Source organism: Sinohyriopsis cumingii, chromosome 9, assembly GCF_028554795.1.
Source record: "Sinohyriopsis cumingii isolate HCF-2022 chromosome 9, ASM2855479v2, whole genome shotgun sequence".
Lineage (NCBI taxonomy): Eukaryota > Metazoa > Mollusca > Bivalvia > Unionida > Unionidae > Sinohyriopsis > Sinohyriopsis cumingii.
The window spans coordinates 77,419,231-77,437,447 of NC_142969.1; positions in this window are offsets into that span (position 1 = coordinate 77,419,231).

Consider the following 18,217-nt stretch of genomic DNA (forward strand, 5'->3'; position numbering starts at 1 on the left):
AGCCAATGTGGGTATGTGAGAAAGCTTGCCAGAGCTTCTCGCAGGTCTGTGGCTCTTTCCTGGGTTCTTCCTTCACCATTAATACTGGCTGCCATGTATAGCCTATCATGTGCTGAAAAATGGTGTTAAACACTACAACAACATATTTTGCATACATTATTCAAACATTACTTGAAAAAGAGAAAATATCTCTTTCAGATCATAAATATACACCAAAAATAACAGAAAATGCTATTGGATTCTGTAGGGGAATGCTTGAAAATACAAACATAATTTTTATAAATATAAATAAACAGCATTGTCATAGAGGTTACAGAATTTTAATACATACTCAATGGAGATTCGAACCTGGGTCCACAAGTAAACATCACCCATCACCTTGCATGTAAGCACTGACTCCTATACCATCTCAACCATGCACATATCACAATGTTAAGTGATGTTACAGAGTTGGTGGTATATATAATCCGTGCATAGCAGACACACCCAAATGTCGACCTAGTAAATAATTCTCATCTATACAAAATCATTCCAGATTAATAAGACATAAATGAAGGTATAGAAATAATTATAGAGGATTAGAAATAATACCCAACAGAATCAAAAGTGCCATCCCTGGATTCTACAAGAAAATGCTTGATGATACTAGCATAATGATTATACAAATAAACAGCATTAGCATATAGATTAGTATATATAGATTGGAGAATTTTTACTTGTATTCTATGAAAATGGTCTATCCTGTATGATAATATTATTTATTTGTATTTATAACATTTTCCCATACTGAACCTTTGCACCATTTTAGCACATTCAAGTTTGAAAAGGCAGTCAAGCACAACAAATAACTGCTCATATTTGCAAGCTCATGTTCTTTGTCCTGACTATTAGGCAAGTCCACAAAGACACAGAAACCCTTGAAGTAGAAATCATATTATTCTGATACAGCTTAAAGCCATGTAATTGTAAAGAACTGAAGAATATATATCTTACATTTTTCATAATGAATGTTTAATTGAGATACCATCATAACAACTGATAATTCTAATATGAATACAAATAGTATGTATTTTGAGACTGTAGGAAACCAATGAATCAAACATAAGGGGCAATGACAATGGGCTACTACCTCCGTATCAGATACAAAAACAGTCCTGCTGATCAAGTGTACAGCATCAAATGTCAGAACCAGGGAGGACAGACTGACTGTCGAAGTACAAAAGAAAATGAATGGGTTTTTTTTGGGGGGGGAGGTGGGTGGAGGGTCAAATTAATTTTAATGATTAACAGATAGTACTTAGCTGTTGATATTGTATTGCCTACTCTTTTCTAGACAGAAAATACAAGTGACAGTTTGATTAAAATTCATTCTCCCATAGGGTGACTCTCGGGAAAGATCTAACATCCAATATGTGACCATGCACACTAGACCTTATTCTTTTGCAGGATGTCACATCAGTGTGGGGCAGGAGGAAGATATCTGGCAATAGCAACAGGTAAATAATACAAAAATTGACATTCATTTTGCCACCCCCTGCAACTACAATTTAATATCATTAACACATAACCCGTTGATATTGCAGAGCTGATTTACCAGTTTGGTGGGAAGCTGAGGATTTCACAAACTGGTGAAGAAAACAGCAAGGAATACTTGGCCTTACTTTATTCTGGTATCTGCATGGGCCACTTTTTGTGCTACTACTATTGGCCCAAAGAAAACATGTTCACTCTAGTGAGCCAGTGAGGAAAGGATGAAGGAGGAGAAGGCCATGTGAGATAGCCAAAATGAGGCTTCATCACTTCCTCCAGAGACAAGTGAGTTAGATAGGCCCATGAGATACCAATGTTACAAACCTCACAGGCTTTAATCTTCATGAGTGAAAGGTCCCTCTTGGTGGGCACTGATAGGCTTTTCTTGTAATCCACTTCAAAATGGTGGACGTAGATATATCAGCCATGCCTTTATGGAATTTCCTACCCTTTAGAAGCTATGGAAAAGAAATATAAAGCCGTAACTGGGCATAAACATCTACCTTGATCATTCCCAGCACCAAAGCAACTGAGACCGGGGATTTCAATCAGTAGTGAAGCTAAAACCCTGGTTAGTAATGGACAGAAATGACTCATAATTACAGCTGAACCTTAGACAGCATTGCTATATGGCAAGAGCATGAAGCTCTCTCCTTCATCTCATTGATGCCAACATCAGCATACAAAAAACATTCTTGAGGGTAAGGCTCTAAAAAGAAGCTTTAAACAAAGGTTGATAGGGATTTTAGTTTGAGACGAGAAAACATATGAGAGGTTGATAGGGATTTGAGACGAGAAGACATACGAGAAATTCAATCTATGCATTAGCAACTGAGACACTATACTTTGCAGACTGAAATATCTGATCAGGTCAGCTATGTGAGATTCTGGACCTATGGCTGTGCCTTGTGAACATTTGAATGTATTGGATAGAGCTGCCTTATAGTAACTGAAAGTAAATACTGAGCATAGTCTCTCTTCAAAAAGGAAGAGAAGAAATTAAGCCACTCTAGTCAGAGAGGGACAACAAAAATTAACATTTCCTAATGCACTAATCACAAAAGTTTCTCCATATGGCATCATAAACCTTGAACACAGATCATGTTCTGGACTGAATGATGCAACTGACAGTTTTGATCGAAAACTTGTCATTGTGCTGATATTGTTCAAGATGAGTCAAGCATGAAGATGGAGAATCTGTGGACTGTTGAAGAGAAGATAACCTGTATTTGCCAAAATATTATTCTTGCCAGCAATGTGTCAAACTCAGAAGGTAATGCCTTTCACAGTTGCTCAGCCAACTAAGTTCCAATCATCCATGCAGAGAGAAGGAGCATGCATGCATCCATATTGCTTAAGGAGACCAGCACACACTGACTTTTATTTGTTTGATGCACTTCTAAAGGACTAAGAACACTGCCCTAATTTCCAAATTATTGATGTGGAGGGCAGATTCTTCCTGTAACCATGATCCTTGAAGAAATGATCATTTGAACACCAGGTGAATAATCCACCCGGAATATGATTCACTTGTGAACAGACGGGATTGGGGTTTGGAACCATGCACAGTGTCTCTTGTTAGACACCGGTCCCAATTTGTTAATATGATGTTGGAAATCCAGACCTAGACAAATCTGAGCAGTTAGAGAGTGCCTGTGCAGTCTCCACTTTGCTAGAAAAAGAAACTGGTGAGGATGCATGTGCAATCTGCCACGAGGATATTCATACCACATATTATATAAATCTTCAGATGGAGTAAACTCGGGTTTCACTAGGTGAAATAGAAGACCCTGGCTGATCACTATGGACCAACAGTGAGACAGATCTAAAGTGAGAGCCTCTATGCAGCAAAGTGGATCAACCAACTGTTGAAATATTGGAGGATGGGGATCGTCAATGGATTTAATTGGCAACTACTTCCCTGACCCTAATAATAGCTATGGGTGCAGAAGCTAAGCCAAACAGCAGAGAACAAAATTGGTAGATCTCCTAATCCAAGCAAAACTGGAAGTACTTTCTGAGAGGAGGAAAGGTTGGAATGTGAAGTTACAAATTCTTACGGCTGAAGTAGATTATCCTATTACCAGGTGTTATGACATTTCTGAATGAATCTGGTGTCTCCATCCAGAGAAGTTTCTCCTGCATAAACTTGTTTAAGAATGAAAGGTTGATAATCAGTCAAAATGTTTTCCTTTTTTTAGTACAAGGAAAAAATCTGGGAGTAGAAGGCTTAGAGATGGATCAATGAATACCCACTTTATAGCCCACTTCTGGAGAAGGGATTGCACTTCTTCCATTTATTGCACCAGATTCAACTGGTGGAAGTACATGAAGGAATTTACTAGAGAAAATAGCTCAGAACTGAAGTCTGTATCTTCCTTTTATGATACAGGGACCCACCCATCATATTTGATACATAATCAAACCTATGAAGAAACGTTTAACCTTGCACAAACAGGAATTGACAGGACAGGAACATTGTGGAAGTGGGTGTGAATACCCTGGGCTATCCTCCACCTTCTCAGAAAATTGGGAAAGGCCTGCAAACTTTCTCCCAATGTCTTTGGCATGCTCTTTCATGATCAGACTGCCAAGGGAGAATTCCAAACTATGGTTGCTGCTTGGACTGGATTACGTGGTACTGAAGAATTTCACTGATGATACTGTGGGTGGTCAGCATGATCCACTTCTTGACCAGTAGCAGGTACAAGGAATTGGTGATTCCTGGGATTTAGCCACAGAGGAAATGAGTCCTCTGAAGAGGCTCTCTGCCCCCATGGAATATGCCTTCAAGTAGTTCTTACTGTGCTCATAAGACCTTGGACGAGTTCTTGACAGCATACCTGCAGAGAACCTCTACTGATGAAGCCATGGACATGGTGAGATGTTTTGGTCACTACTTCCAAAGGGCAGCTGGCAAAAAATTACTCCTGCAGCAGGATAAATGAAGCTGCAAAATGTCATCATGCAAGGTTATGGTAACAACAGACTTAGCTCTTAGTATAACCTCCAGTGTTTTAACTGAAAGGCAAGCCCAGGTCCCTGTGGCAATACCCACATTCGCTCTTCCAGCTTCCAAAGTGGAGGGGGAATTTAAGTGCCCAGGAGGGGTGTGAACCATATATTTAGCTGCACATATCAAAGGTTTCAATGGTGGGGGGAATTAGGGAAATACATGTACCACCCATTATGTTGTTGAGCAAACTCCTGAGCAATTACTAATCCTCTTGGAAAGCTCCATAGCTGAGTGAGGAAGCAACAAGAAATTAGGTCTGGATGTAACCACATAGTTTCTCCAAGCTGTAAAGAATTTTAGTGTCCTTTGATGCTGAAGGCGTGGGACACAAATTTTAGGCAGAACACAGCAAAACATTTATAACTGCCTTTACAAAGGACCAGATATCCTCTGCCTCCTATATCAACAGTTAGAAGGCAAGGGATCCAAAAGAAGGACTTGCTACCTCAGTCTGTTCTATGTCAAAGTCATGAGAATCTACAAGAACAAGATTGTAATAACCTCAGCGAAAATATTTTTTTTAAAATAATGTATTGAATTAAGTTCAATCTCTGTTTAGACCACTAAGCCACCCAACTTTAAAAAACATGCAGTCATGAACTAAATAAAATAACTTAACCCAAATTAAGCCTGTACAATATGAAATAAGTGTCACAGTTACATTTGTGAGTGTTTACATATAGGTGTAGTACTAAGATGTTAAACAATTAACTAATTAAATGACTGAAGAATGAACTTGGAACTCATTAAGATACACATTCTCACCACGTTATACAGTATTATATAGTAAATATAATAATTGTGGTAATGAGCCAAATACCATAACTTAACAAAAGTAAGCAGAATGTGAAATGTAGGGCATAATGACCATTGTTGTAAAGCAAATGTGACACAGAGATGCACAAAATCATTTAATTTAATTTGATGATTTTGACATGAGCAGTGGTTGAGATTAAACCCAAGTCAAAGAAGTTTAAAATGTAGGCTGATGTGACCCATTTTTGTGATGAGAGTAGAGCATTCATCAAGATACATTACCTAAGTTTCTTAAATCTTGGCATAACATAACACATACAGAGTTCCAAGAACTTGGTTAGTTATGAGTTAGACAAACAATCATTCCAAGACAATACAACATGACATGTAGGTCACCATTGACCTTTTAACTGTAATGGTGTGCAACTAATTGATATGCATACAATCATCTAGTTTGACAATTATAGTATAAACAGAAATTGAGAAATAAACTGCAGACAAATGTAACCAAATCAGCAAAGAACCACAGTGACCTAAGTTTGAGGCAAAGGTGTATTACTCATCAAGATGCAACAGCTTATCAAGTTTCATGAATATAGGTATAATAGTATTTATCCATGGTGCAAATGTAACCTAAGGCAGTAAAATATAAAATGTTGGACAAAGAGAAATTATTTTTGGTAATGGTTTGGTACTCACAGAGATGCAGAAATTCATATATATGTATTATGAATATATGAGGCAAAACCGCTAACTCCTAATATTTAATATGAGCCAATGAAAGGTGCAATGTAACACACATAACCTTCGTTTCTGGCAAGAGGCTGGTTCTCAAAAAAAGAATACAATCACAAAGCTTGATGATCGTGACATGCACTAAGTTTTGTTATGTATACCCATCTACAGTCAAATCAGTCTTTTAGTTGTGTTCAACTATTATTTTTGAGGATTTATTTATTTCAATTATTCATTTGAATTAGCAAATGCTCAATGATTTAGGACTATCACTATTTTGGAATCAATGTGAATTAATTCAAGGAGATTTTGGATTATGTCACTGCGATACATGAAAACTTCTGGCACATTAGCAAATTCGAGCCTTCTGGCATGTCATCACATTTAAGGTTTGAATTCATTTGGAACACCATTGGAATTCATTTGGAATACTCTATACTTTTGGATTTGTAATCAAACTTTTAAAGGTTTTAATTCACAATACTCTAAGTTGTATTTTAATTTTTTACATTGCAGTCTTGGTAAATAACTCATTTGTTGTGTTACAAAAAGGAAATTCTTCGCTCTTTTATGTTATTTAGTTTAAGACCATAGAGTCATACCAGCTCGTTAAATAAACTTTAAACATAAAATTTAACCAAAAGTAAGTGATGCATGAAATATGTCACACTGTCCTACTTTTAGAATGGTGTAGAACTCATCGAGATGTATGCTCCACAAAGATTAATGATTCCAAGTATAATAGTATTTACACAGTGTGCAAAAAGGTGACCAAGAATGTCCAGCTAATGTACAATACATCCTTTTTACACTGCATGCTTGTGGCAAACAAGGAGATCTCTTGTGTGTTCCTAACATTCGTAACAGAAATAAGAGATTGGTCTAGTATTTTCTAGTGTGTGATCCCTGGTGTACATGTTTATATACCCTACACACATCATCCCCCTCCCTTGCCATTATACGGCTCAAGCCTTTTGGGTACCTCATCTATTAGCATGCAGTAATATATTTCATTAACTAGCACCAAATTTTGCCTTGAAAGATCAAACTAAATATTATAGCTTTATTATAGATTTATTATTATTATTATTATTATTACTAATGAGACAGCTCAAAATAAACTTAAGCTCAATGTTCCTTTGTATCACTTGATGTGAAATTTGTATATACTTTTAATAATGATTTTGGAAATAAATGCTGTCTATTTTGTGATATCAGTCCTAATACATAATGAACCTTCACACAACCTTGCCATACATGAACCTTGTGGATGCTGTCAAAACCAGGTTGCAGCTCTCTATTGATGTCAGGCTAACATAATCCTTTAAAAAGCATACAATTCATCCCAATACATAATGATCAGAACCTTAATATATAAATACATAATATATATACAGTGTTTAAAATCACACTGCTTGCAACAGCTGTTTTACTTTGCAATGATATCACATTGACAGGATCTTCAAACAACTGCATTATTTGCTAAATTGAACCTCATACATGGAGGTAAAGATATACACTCTATACATGTACCTTTTTTATGTTGCTGACTGAAGCTTTACAATCCCCCAATGATTTCAGACAGACTGGATCTTCTAACAACTGTATGAATTGTTGTATGAAACTCACTCTGTCTGTATCAGAAACTTTCATTCCACCATTATGGATTACCCTGTTTCGTAATTTAGAAATCTGAAATTATCATGAGAATGTAGAATATAATTATTAAAGCCAGATTAAAACAGGATGTACAAAATGGGGGATTTAGGCTGGGTGCTTAAGATCAATGATCCACTGTGTCATATACTTTCCATGCAACTTTGCGATGTGTCCAGTATCTAAGATACATGATTCCAATGTTTATGCCCTATGACAATTGGCATATCATCTATTTAACTGTTCTTTCCCTTCATGTTGTTTCATGTAATATGATTTGCTTGATATGAACTAATGACCCAAAGGAAAAATCAAGGCTAACATATAATATATTATGTTGACAGAATGCTCTCAGTAATAAGATTTCAGTCTGATCCATGACATTTCTGGCAGGGGAGGACCACTGCATTATGAACATATTTGCAAGATTGTGATAACTATTATTTGTATCAGTTCTCAGCCTGACCATGTATATAATATTACCATCAAAACTTGCTTAAACATCAAAAAATCAACTGTGTTTGTGTTCACCATGCAATAAATCCATACCTTGAACCATTAATATTTGCTTCAATCACAAGGATGAAAAATGGTCAGCTAATGACCTGCTACACCTACCTACATCAAAGTAGCCACTCATCACATTTCTATAATGACTATAGAAACATGTGATGAGTGGCTTTCATATGACATGAAAACAACTCAGTAGATGATCAGTCAATGTGCAGAGAATATATGAATCTAAAACCTTAATCAATCAATTAAACTGAATGGTCCATTACTCTACTGTCATTACACCTCCCTTCACCGGTCATTAGGCAGAAAATAAGTTCATCATAGGCTATTGAAAACCAAATGCAGTAATTTAAATAATGATTTATTCCTAAATCATGTTTCTGATAGGTAATGTACATGTGTAAAAGAAGAAACAGTGAGTTCAATTCACACTACCAATCTGACTTACAATTAAGACATTATTATCTGGCGATCTGATGTATTCTGATGAAATTAATATGCAAATATATATGGCAATGCAAACCTTCCTAAAATTAAGAAATTGATTTTCAAATTAACACATGGGTCAATGCTTTTTATCATTACATGATCTCTGAAATAATTACATATACTAGAACTGGTCAGGTATACTTTTGTATTGTATATGATGTGTCTACTTTAAATTACTAGACAATTATTCATTGTTAAAATTTCTATGTGATAGGAGAGACAGTTTTCAACAAGCTTCCAGCTTTCCACTGAATCCCCTTATATACAACATTGTTATAAATCATACATGAAAATGTTTTCTTTAATAAAATAATATTCATGGCTATCTCTTTTGTTTCCTTTTCAAGTAGGTTTGTGTGAAAAATGTGTATCTTATCAGTGGGTATCATCACAGGGACAGCTGTTTTTGTGTTACTGTGGCTGTCATCATTAGGGATATCTGTTTTGTATTATTGTGGCTGTCATTATTAGGGCCAGCTGTTTTTGTGACTGGCTGTCATCATTAGGGACAACTCTTTTTGTATTACTGTAGCTGTTATCATTAGGGACTGCTGTTTTTTTTACTACTATTGTTCTCATCATTAGGGACAGCTGTTTTTGTATTACTGTGGCTGTCATCATTATGGACAACTGTTTTTGTATTACTGTGGCTGTCATTGTTAGAGACAATTGTCTTTATTATTGTTGCTGTCATCATTGGGACAGCTATTTTTTATTAATGTAGCTGTCGTCATTTGGGACAGCTGTTTTTTATGTGGCATGTCATCATTAGGGACAGCTATATTTATTTTACTGTTTCTATCAATACATGTAGACAATTATACTTTCAAACAAACTGTAATTCTATATCTTTATTCCATTAAGGAAATCTGTTATGCATGTAGTTTAAATGTAATAAAATAGGAACATGGCAACTCTGACTTGTCACCAAAATTAAATTTGGAAGGATTGGCAATGAACAAGGTTATGCAGGGATACTGGGTAATTGAATTTAATCATTCACTTGATTTCATGATAAAAATTTGTCTTACCAGTATAAACAGAGTGGCTGATTACATTTTGTATAGGGGGCCCAGAGTGGCCAAGTGGTCTAAAGCGTTCTCCATTATGGATCATTGCCATCTCACCTCTGTCTGTGGCGGTTTGAGTCTCGGATTCAGCCAATATGGATATGTGAGAAAACTTGCCAGTAGCTGCTTGTGGGTCGGTGGTTCTTTCCTGGGTTTTCCCGGGTTATTCCTTCACCATTAATACTGGCCACCATGTATAACCTATCGTGTGCTGAAAAATGGCATTAAAGTCCACAACATTTTGTATAAATGTTGTATATACTTTCTAAGAGAAAGTGTCTCATTCAAATATCATGTTCAGTTTCATCTGAATCACCTCTCTCCAATGCCTCCAGCCAAATCAGGCAAAGATGGTCAAAACAGGGAAATGTTAGTTTTGAAAAGCTCACAATCTAAGATGTTCAAAAGTAGTGACTTTAAACTTCTATCTATATATTTTCACACCAGATGATTAAAATACTGCATTTAAAATTTCATAAAATATTATTTTAACTCAAATGTTGAATAACATCAAACATCATCTTTGAAAACAGATTATAGTCAAAACTGACTCGAGTGACTAATTCCTTCAAATCTCCTCCTGACCTTATTACTAAGATAAGTTTGTCTAATATTACCAAATCATTGTAGGAAATGAGTACTTATACAATGAATATCAGTCAATCATTTTGGACATTTCGCCTATTTTTGAGGTTAGCATTCAAAATGATAACATCTGCATATTGTTTATGAAGAACAGTGTGCACTTACTACACTTTCTTCTCAATGCTATTATTTGGGTGACCATTATTACATAACAATACTGCTGCAGTTTGTTATAAAATATTGTGAACTCCATGTCTGTGTGGAGCTGGGGGGGGGGGCTTATTCCTGACTACTCTGAATAATTCACAGTTCTTCAGTTTAAGAATGGGAACTAAGAGAGTATATACAAAAATTTATATATGTATATTAAACAAATGTTTTCAACAAAAGCCTAATGTTTTTAAAGCCTGTTACACAGATTTGTATTTACTTGACAAAAAGCTGAAAAAAGTAATACTAAAATAAAAATTTTAAACTGTTGTTAAACTGACAGCAAACAATGCTGATCATGCTAACAATGCTGAGGTATGTTACAAATATATCATAAATAAATATTTTTACATTATTATTATTATTATTATTATTAAATTTTTTGGCAAAATTGTATGTAACATACAATTTCACCCAAAAACTTTATAACAGTAATGAATTTGTTCGCACTGAAACATTATTTTCAATCAAAACCATGTAAAGATAATAATTATTGAAAACAGTTTTAATTCTTTGAGATTGTATATATAATAGCAGCATTTCTTCAAAATTATATTCAACACAACATAATTATCCTTGTAATTATTTTGCAATTGGTCTATGCAAAAAATCTATTTTTCTCTCTCTATAAAGCCTAGTTCTAAGAAAAGACTTTTGAATGTATTTTCATACTGATTATTAATTATATTTATATGTTATGGTGTGTTATTACATAACTGAGAGGTACATGTATGTGTCAATTCTCTATCAACCTGTCACTATATTAAACAGATTCCATCATAACGTCATCATACATTAATTCAACGGCCTTGACAAAATATAATTTAATTGCTTAACTTACACTGTGTGCAAGTCCCAGGCCTTGTGGAGAGAGTTTGTTTTATGGAAGTGTGTACAGCTGGCCAGCAGTGTCAATAATGCCTGGGCATCACACTCTGCAGGTCCAGCATTTGAAGGCAGTTGTCCTCTTGGCATGAAAACTTTGGCACATTCCCATGGCTTGAATGGCCATGAAGGGACATGACTGTTATCCCAGTATATTTTTTCTGATTCAGGATTGGTGTGGAGTATCAACAGTTCCTGAAGCCAGACATTACAGCATGATCTACATCGTTTTTGAAATGTCCAAGCACCAGAGTACTTGTTCCTGATCACACGGCTAGAATGACACATGGTACAAGGTTGCATTGGTGCTTTTTGACCTCCATATATTTTTTGTACTAGGACCTTATGTAAACAACAAACCTCGTTTTGTATGAAAGTGTGCAGTCCTGATTTCATATAATAGAAGGCCAATGTCACCTTCAGCCAGTTTGTATATTCTTTGTCCTTGACTTTATCTGAGGGGGCTGGTGATGCCATCATAACTTTGGTACAAGTAATGTTAATTTATGTTCTTTGCATTTCTATCATCACTAAGTCTGGAAGAGAAGCAAATGTTAGAGAAAGGATTAGTTGGTGCTGAATACTGGGCAATTCCACATATCAACATTCAACAAAAACAAATGAATTTTTAACATATTCAGGTTAGAAAATTCTGTTAATTTTTGTCCCCAGTCTAGACTTGTATATTCCATAGTTTAAAAACAAAACTTATGATAACCTTGACCTTTCATATTGACCATGTATGTAGAATTAGGTATTTTATATATATATATATATATGCTTCGTTCTCTGATATTTGATTCAATTCTGTTATGAAATGATTGACAATAATCCATTTTATGCATTTAAATATTAAATAACAACACAATAGTGATTGTCAATCTGAGTTTACCATCAAGTTTTTGTGATATGAACAGATGTGAAATAACCTCTTCTTTATTATGTTATAAAAGGTACCATCCATCCTTTGCACAAGATCACGTCTACTAAAATTTAAACTGGAATTTTTTTGGTCAGAAATTGTGATGCATTTAATGAGTAAAATCTGTTGAACCCTCTGTACCTCAACTGCCTTTTAAGGCCAATTCCAGTCAAATTATATGCAGAATCCTCTCATTGGAAAATGAAGTCAAATACCAGATTATTTTGTTTTTACCGGTTAGGTTACAACCTTTGTGTCTGTACAAGTTAATCAAGTTTGACTATGAACTTAATTGCAGCTTTAACAAACTATTCATTTTATCACTGTTTTTTGTTTAATACTCTCCAGACCTTTGATTTAATACTTGAATTTCATTTCATTACCACTCTGGTCATATTATATTTGACTAGTTACAGTATGCCTGTATGTATACACTGTAAGGCTGTAGCAGTGTTGATCAGCCAAGTCAAAGATTCTAATAAGTTGAAAATTTGTGTGCAGCACTTTTATTATGTTATAATGACTATCATGCTGATGAAAAGGAAAAAAAAAGTACTTATAAAGCTTAAATAAATCCATTGCATCATCAATTACAATCAATATCATGAGTAAACAACTTTCTCAGTACAATTATCTGAATCAAACTGGTTCCATTCAGAATTTAAGCCCAGGTGTGCACTGGATTTTGGCAAAACAATTTTCAGGCACAGTAGTTAATGTATTACATCCGACTGGGATCAGATCATATGATTTATAGGTCACAAATTGTATTTTCAACAACAGCTTGCATATTGTATGTGCTATCAATTATTTGGGCAAACACCCGATCAAAGCATGCAAAGGAGCTGTTTCCAAGGGTCAATTTATTCAATTCAATAAAGTTTAGCGATTCCTTTCTGATTATTAAGCTTGTCAACCTTGCTAATTGACAGGCTGTACACAACATTATGCCTAAATGAGTTATCTGCCTTTCCAGGTGCCTTTGTCATTTGGCAACAACTGACTTGACTTTGGATGCATGCTTTGCTCTTTTTTCATAAAGGCTATCTTCAAGATAGCATCAGTGTCAGCAATATTGAACCCTGCAAAGTCAGACATCTGGAAGTCAAAAGGATTGAGTGATGATATAGCAACCTTGTCTGCAGCCATAAGTCTCTGCCACACAACTGACTGGAACAGCGTTTGTGGGTCGACTGAAGTATCAATAATATAATATTAACACTATCATCAATGTATTACACAGCATGTTTATTATTTTTCTGAAACAAAACTTAACAAAATACAGATCACATGGTTAACAGTCTCAGTCAGTACTAAGTATACTTACCACCTCTAATTGGTAACAGGCTGATTGGAACCATGGCTGATTCAGCCCTGGCTTATTCAACCCAAATTACGAGACAACTGCCCCAAATACCAGGCTGATTTTGGACCAAGTGAAATATTATTAAATTTCATCTTGGATTTAATTGTGACATTCACATTTATTTAAACTATTATATCTTTCTTCCAGATATGCCGTGCAGTTGAAATCTGTTTTTATGAAAACAAAACCCTGACTTTACGAGAGATAATGGCATTGCTATATACATGTATACTTAAATGAAATAATATAATCTTGCATTTCCAATTCAACAGTGAAATATTTTCATAGCAGCTCATTCAAAACCTTTATGATTAATGCCACTATAATTAAATGTCATATTATCAACATTTCTTTAACACTTTGTTTGATCAGTGTGTCCCTAATTAATTTAACTGTAAACATTAATAAAGGAATCAGCTAACCATAAACTTGCAAAACATGTTTCATCAATAATTAAAGCACTTTTGATGTCATTTACTAATATTATTGAATTTAATACAATTCTAGAACACAAATTACAGTGCTGACTTAAAATAGTGTTGTGATCTTTGAGTACATGAATGTGTTATTATATTAAACATGTATTAATATAATAAAATATACTGCTCCGGTGGCCTAGTGATTAGAGTGTCAGTCTTGGATGCAGGAGGTCATGGGTTCAAACCTCGTGTGAGTCATAACATAGACTTATGAAAATGGTACTAACGGCTGCCTCGCTAGGCACTCAGCATTAAGAGTTTAGTGTTAGGACAGATTGGCCTGGTGTCAGCATAATGTGACTGGGTGGGACATGATGCTATATGTCTGCGGCATGATGCCCCAGTGCTAGACATCATGATAAACTGCCACACTGCAGACATCGTAGCAATATGACTGAAAAATGGTTAAAGCTGCATTAAAAATCCAAATCACGCACATATAATAAAATATCTATTCCGTAATCAATATTTAACAGATTCAATAAGTGCCTCAAATGAAATATTTTCAGATGCTTTAAAGATTAAAAAAGAGAACAAGTTGGTTTGCTGGTTCGAGGTTTTACTCAAAATAGAGAGAAATAAAAGAAAAGGGATATAACATAAAAACGCAAGCACCAACAACAATACATAAATTCTTTTCTTTAATTAAACAGAGAACCACAAAGATATGGTCCAGTCTAGGCCTGTACCAAAATACAGATAAAGGGGTTTTATATACACAAACAACAACTGCAACTACATATGTACATCAAAAAATGAGCAAAAGCAACAAAAAAGTCACTTAAAACACCTATATGGCCGATGTCACTGACAATTCAAAAATGGGAAAGGAAAGAAAAAGCAAGGAAACTGGCCCAACAGGTCAAAATGTCAGGAAGGAGTGGAGTATGGGCCGAGAAACCTAAATTGATGATTTTTTGGCAGTTCTATATGTTGGGATTGGGTTCTGGGGTGTCCTCTGTTACGAGTCTATGCTCTTAAAATAAGTAACAGAAAAGAGTGAAAGACAACAAGCTTTATAAAATTTAACAAATAATTTATTTCCCTAGAATATAAAGTGAAAATGAGAAAAAAGAACTTGTGAATCAAATCACAAAATAATCCAAGAATTACAGACACAAGTCCTAATAGTTTAAAGTCCTGAATAAAACTCAGTACAAGTCCAGACTAAATCCAAAAACTGATGGTGATGATGTGTCTGTTATAGCTCATAGTGTGTTGATGTACCAACAGTATTTTGTTGAATCATAGAAATATAGTTCCAAGATTGAATACACTATAAATTCCAGTGACTGTTTCTATCCAAGAATTTTATCAGAACATTTCTTATTTCTAGAGAAAATAATAAATTGAATTCAATAATATAAATAAATAAAATTCATCCCAACTGGACACAACATAATACAACTTGAAAGTGCTAGGTATTAAAGCACGAATGATAAAATCCTCTCAGTTACAATATATATAGTTCTCTACTTGACCTCACGTCGCAATCAGCATTTTCTATTTTAAAAAAATACATAATGGAAAATAACCCTAAAGAATGATCCTGATGTTTATAAAATAAAAACCATAACCTGTAAAATTCACTTATGAAATTATAAATCCTTGACCCAGATAATAAACACATTTACTTATTCTGTTAATACTAATACTGATTTTAAACCCTTATATATAGAAAATAATTCAGCTATTTATTAGTTGTTTAAAATGAATAAAATAAAAAAGTCAATATGGGTGAAGCAGAAATGAACTAAATGTTGGACAAGGTCAAGTCCAACATACAACATTACATTACAATAGCATGTAATGAAATAAAATAAAACTAACAAACAAAGAAAATTAAATATACATAACACCACAAATAAAGTGATGTTACTCAAAAGATACAAATTCAAAGATGGCAGTAAAACTCTTGTGTTACTCATCAATAACTCTGTAAAAATATAGGGGGAGGGTTAAATGCAGCATAAAGAAATTTGAATGAAAAACCAATAAAACTCATGAGTTAATTTACATGATTTATTATTTCATAGTGATGAATGTCAGTAATACAGGTCTGATTTATGAACAGTTTCAACATGGTTTACAGATATATAAATTCAAATTATAACTTTACATTTTATTTTTGGCAACATCGAACGTTATTTTACTTAACAAAAATATCTAAATGCTATAGTTCTTATCTATTTTATTCAGTTTTCAGCTAGAAATCTGCAACTATCCTATGTAAATTAAATAGCTGGAAATCAACCCTTTGCAATCTCTTAGTATCTTCGCGAAAACACTAATAACTACTAAAATAAATCTGGTATGTGTTCCATGGCTTTGTTTATATTTCATATGGTCCAAATCAGCCTGTTATTTGGGTGATATCAGCCCGTAAAATGGGCCGAATGAACCTAATCGGAATTTCATCTGACCCTTCCCAGCCCAATTTTGATTTTTGATATTTAGACGTTTTTGTCAGGATGTAGGGTACACCCCAGCATAAATGTCAGGGTGTGGAGGGTACACCCCAACATAAATGTCAAAATATCAATAATGGGGAGGGAACGATCAGACGAAACTTGGATTAGAATGAACCATGGTCCAAATCGACTAGCATTCGTCATAGTTCATCTCGGATTATCCATCAAGTACGGTCCATACATGACAAATTCACATGTTGATTACTGCAGTAGTATAAAAATTAAAAATTACGTACAGTATATAAGTAGTAATGCGGCAATAGGACTTACCGACCTAGTACCAATGTTTGTATCCCAACTTCGTGGACGGTTTGAGGCTACGACATAATGACATCGTACCTAATACCGGCCAAATATGAAAATGGTGACCCGTCAAATCGAAAGTACACACTTGGTCCAGGTTGTATTCTCTGTCTCTATGCTAAGTGGAATGTGGCTAAATGATAAATAAACTAACACACTTGTCCAGCAAATCTTTACACGTCCAGAAAAACATGACGCAATACTTTCAAATTATCCACTCTGATTAAAATCAGATATGCACTATCTTCTGCGTTCTTCAAAAAAATTTTGGTTCTATCGTTACAGTAGATACCAAAATTATGCACTATCAATCGGTGTCAGGGTGTGGACTAAACAGTGCAACGCGTACCAAAAGGACGCGTACCCAAAATCCGGTAATTAAACATTAAAAAAAAAAAAACATTATTATTTTTTAACGATCATCATTAAGTTGTTGTTCTAGGGTTTAACGCCATCCCTCTGCACAAGACAGGCTTTACATGGCGGCCAGTATAACTGGTGGAGGAAGAACCCTGGTAAACTCAGGGAAGAATCACCGACCCACGAGAAGCTACTGGCACATACTCACACTAGCCGAGCCTTGGACTCAAACCCACACAGACAGAGGTGAGATGGCAGTGATCCGGAACGGTGAGTGCTTTATACCACTCGGCCACTCAGGGTCCTACGATCACCATTTAAAAAAAAAAAAAAAAAATATATATATATATATATATATATATATATATATATATATATATATATATATATATATATATATTTCTGCGCACCTAACGTTATCGTTTCCAATACTGAAGCAAAACGCATACCGAATTCGAGCGATTGACAAAAATAAAATACAAAAATACTTACCATTTGAAAAGATGCTATTAATTTTGGACACAGTGGATACCACCCCCCACCCCTGTTTTCCTGACTCGCGATATGTCGGCCTGTTCTGCGCATAGCTTTGAAAAGATGTAATGTTTATCCATATTGCTATAGAAATGAAATATATTACTTTGGACTATTTCTGTCAGCAGTTCAGTCGAGTAATTAGGTCAAGTTTATAGCTAGTTTTACAAAATTCAACGTAAAAATGCCAATAAATGGCAAGAGATATTAAGCAAACTAAACCTATCTTGTAAAAAAGTTTGTAAAGTTCAACATTTTATGAAAAATAAGCTATTACGTGGAAGAGAAACAACAATGAATAGGATGTAATGTGTTTACAACGTCTTGTTGATGG